This window comes from Corvus brachyrhynchos, unplaced genomic scaffold (assembly GCF_000691975.1).
Source record: "Corvus brachyrhynchos isolate BGI_N302 unplaced genomic scaffold, ASM69197v1 scaffold279, whole genome shotgun sequence".
NCBI lineage: Eukaryota > Metazoa > Chordata > Aves > Passeriformes > Corvidae > Corvus > Corvus brachyrhynchos.
The window spans coordinates 11234415-11238454 of NW_008246060.1; the positions used below are offsets into that span (position 1 = coordinate 11234415).

A 4040-nucleotide genomic window follows, 5' to 3' on the forward strand; every position below is an offset into this window, starting at 1 on the left:
AGGAATGCCAGCGGCCTCTGGGATAGCATAGTTAAGAAACACCCCCATGCAACAGCAGCTGGGAGGGGAGTCAGCCAGGGTCACCTCTTCCCAAACAAAGTCCCCAGGAGCTGTTTGGAGTTGTTTTGCAGCCCAAGCTGTTCAACATGGAGGCTTATCACAACAGTTTGCCACACGGAATATGCAGAGCAAGGTTCCCATGGCAGTTAACTCACACTCAAGAACAATTTTGAAAATCCACAGTTTAATTGCCACAAATAGAGTTTTCTCCAATCTTTTCTCTTTTTTCTGCTTAATCTGAAAGGAAACAATAAAATTATCTTACAGCAGGTTTCTTTTTAGGCTTGGAGAACAGCTGAATTTTGTGTAAGGTCCATGCAGCAAGGATGAGAGTTTTGAGATAGAACATGATCAAAGACTTTTGATTGTTATATCTTTCTCAGGCTCACCTAACAGCCTATTTTCAAATTAAACTCCTCCTTAGAAATACTCCTTCTGCTAAGCTTTTCAGAAAATCCCTGTATGTGACAGATCCAAAGCACACAACTTCCAAGAATAGTCTTTCAGTTTCCATTTGCAGCAGTGCCATTCTGGTAAACCGGGCATGTAAAACACACAAGCATTTACAGGAAAGACTTTAATTGTTTCAATAGATTGGATCTTTTTATCCTGCACATTTCTAAACACATTAAGCATGTCTACGTGTTCCTTTTTTTCTTCTCCCTTGCTGAAGGAATCATCTAACAAACTGGGGCCTAAATGGGAAGAGCAGAGATGCAGCTACAGTAAAGGTGTGATTTTATGGTCAGCTTCATCTAGTTGAACTCTGAAATACTACTGCAAGGGACAAATCTTCCTTTCCCCCACCTCACCTGTCTGTCCTCCACGCTTTGTGTCAGCACATGTAGTTGCATCCTCAGCAGTCAGCCAGATCCGGTCCCCAGTACAGCTGCACAGCTGGATGAATGCTGCTGCTGACACAACACAAGGACAAGGGACAGACACCCTTTCACCACCCTTCTGGAGCTTACAAATAGATTAGCCATGGCTGATACAGAACTATACCCAAGTATCGCCCCTTTTCAATGAAGAAAGGAAACAGCAGATTCCTGTGTTATTTGCCGCACAGCAATAAATCAAGTTACTGATAAATAGTAAGCATTTGGCATACCTGCCTTTATGATACCATGGTCATTGGTAATACAACTGCAAATGGGAAGCAACATGTCAGACAAATGATTGTTTCAAGAGATCAGACAATAAATGTAAATTAAACCAAATTAAATGAAATTGTAAGAGAAGTTTTATGGACAGGGAACTGTGAGGTGAGGCTTGAACATTCATTACTTTCATCTTCATCTCAGAGAACACTACCTCCAAAACTATACTGAATACTGGTGTCATGATAATTACCATTAAATGAAAAGGTGGCTTAGGAGGCAGATCTAAACCAAATGGTGGAATGGAAAAGGCAATATACTATTGGCTTCAGCAGAATTTGGAGGAAGGCTTTAACATTTTTTATCCATTCCTCCACTGTCTGCTACATACACAAAAAGACAGCAGAAAAACTTCAAGAGCTGTAAAAAGACAAGTCTAGGGGACTACAGAATAAGTAGTGCAAAGTCAACTTTTTTTTTTAGAAACAGATATTCTTACTGTTGAGAAAAAAGAGTTGTTTCATATCAGAATAATTAAATGATAGGAGAAAAAGGGGCAGTTTCCTCTACAGCAGTTAGTACTAGCCATTACTAGTGCCAAGAGCCCAGATTAGAGAGACCATCACTCTCATCCTGAACAACTTCTATCCAACTCACTGCCCTTCACCTCAGCAGCAGTGGCACAGTGCCTCAAGCCCTGACTCTGCAAGACAGCAGGATACAGATACCAGTTCTCTGTTCTGCAGCAGGATATACAAGAGCAGTTCCCACGGCCATCCCAAGGAGCTACGTGGATACCTATTGCCAGGAAGGGTGGGGTGAGAGCACTTGGAATGCAACTACTGAAAGTTCAAGTCAACAGGTTTGGAAACTTGGCAAAGACAGCGCAGACAAATAACTCAAGGTTTGCGGGGCACCTCTGTGACTGGTATAAATCAGATGAGTACTACTGAGCTCAAGGGAACCTGCCAGTGCACGACAGATGAGCACCCACTCGTTTGCCATGTTCCTCTGAGTCCTGGTGTCTGCACTGCTTGGCTCTCATCCAGTTTCCTAGTGTTTCATCCAGGCCAAGATGAGAACCACACAAAACGTTCTGCCATTCTCAACACAGTGAAAAATGAAATCACATTTTATCATGAAAGTTGATCCTCCATTTTTTACATCAGTGAAGATACAGAGGAGATGTAAAAAAAGAATAAGGAACTTCCTCTCCTTCTTTCAAATCCCCACCCTGTAAGTGCTTTCCTGCTGCTGACAGAAATGAAAGTCAGGCCTGGATGAATCCAGCAGAGATACCCAGAGGCACCAGAGCAGTGCTGGGCCCCTCCCAATGCCACACCGCAGTTCAAAGCCTTCAAAGGCTGCAGATCTCCCACCGTGCTGCAGTTTGGCTCCCACCCGAAGAGCCACATACCTTTCAGCAGTGTACTCTCTTTGCAGCATTGTCTCCTCTGTGACAGTAGGTTCTTCTCTTCTCTGCCTTCTGCCAGTACAGTCACAGGCTGCTCTCATGGTGTACAAATGCTGAGCAGCACCTCTCCTCCTCCTGTTCATTTTACCTCCAGCCGCAGGTCAGTGCCAGCCAAAGCTCTTTATTTGCTGGGCTTTACCCACCATTTCTGCCCCAGCTCCCATTCAAGGTGCTTACTTTGACAAGTGCCTTTCTACACAACGAGGTTGTCATAAGGATTTTTGAGACAATGGTGGCTGTAGTAAATGGGAGCCTTGATAATAGCAGAGAGATCAGATGTCACGCCTTGAGATTCAGTGTCACTCCATGCATGCTGCACACACACACAGGTCCACTGCACAAAGTGTGCACTGCTGTGCCCTGGGCTGGAGCTTGCAAAATTGCTTTCCTGCATATGCACAGTAGCTTTTTCCTTAGCAGCCACTGCCACCAGTGCCAAAAAGGCACCCAGCCGATGTGAAATATTGGAGGAAGCTTTTCTATAAGCTTTTCATATGAAGCGTAAGACTTCACTGGGCATTTAGAAAGGACATCTGGCAACTCCTTCACTGGCCAATAGGATCTGGAGATGCCCCCAAATTCACACTGCAACAGATTGCTTAGTCTTGGTCCTTGCAGTCTTCAGGTCTACTGATCAAAATAAGTATGAAATAAAGATGTAAAATGCAAATGAAACAATAAGTCAAAACCAAATCAAACCTTTTCAAAAGTTAAAAGGATTTCATGAATGAAAAGAAATTAAATTAAATTAAATTAAATAAACAGGTTGAAGTTCATTTCTTAGCACAGTAAAGACTCAGCTACTCAGACTGTTGATTTAGCCAATACTTTGACTACAGCAAAAGACTGCTCCTAGTTGCAAGACCTGGCTCTATTAATACCAACTTCCAAAACAACACAAATTGTCAAGCATCTGGTTCAGCCTGTTACAGAAAGTCAGGCAGAGCCTGAACTCTGGATAGAGACTTGAATTTTACTGTATTTCAGGGATGATGGTAAAAGGCTTGAAATATCAAATTCCTCTGGTATATCTTCAGTAAAAAAAATGCAGTTCTCTAACCCCATCATTTTCCCAAGATGCTGCTGTGGCACGGACTGAAGGGCAGGGAGGAGAAAGGAGTGGAGGAGGAGAAAGAAGTTCCTCATTCCTCCCTACTGCCCTTCCTGTTTTCATGTCTGTTTATTCAGAGGATTGTCTTTCCACAAGCAAACAACTAGAGACAAGCTCACTCCAAATGTATGTTCTCTCGTGTTTCAAGCACTTGCTCTCTCTTCTTGCTGAATGTTTAGTTACAGCATGAAAAATGGATATGTGGAATGAAGACATTTCCCCTTTGACTAGCACATTTGCCGAAGGTATGTCAAGGATCTGAGGCAAGGGGTATGGGCAAGCTTTCAAGAAAGTT

At 43.0% G+C, this 4040-nt stretch overlaps 1 protein-coding gene across 2 annotated transcripts in view; it reads right to left on the reverse strand.

Annotated features, from left to right (window-relative positions):
* CUNH10orf11 (chromosome unknown C10orf11 homolog) overlaps positions 1-3196 on the reverse strand; it is a 747072-nt gene extending 743876 nt beyond the window's left edge. The window contains exon 1 of one of the 2 annotated variants that reach the window (XM_017746251.1): positions 2578-3196. The gene's annotated coding sequence lies outside the window, so the exon portion shown is untranslated. Of the gene's footprint in view, positions 1-872; positions 957-2577 lie in introns of those variants that run through there. The other variant, XM_017746252.1, reaches the window with a different exon arrangement.
* Between the last annotated feature and the right edge of the window lie 844 nt (positions 3197-4040).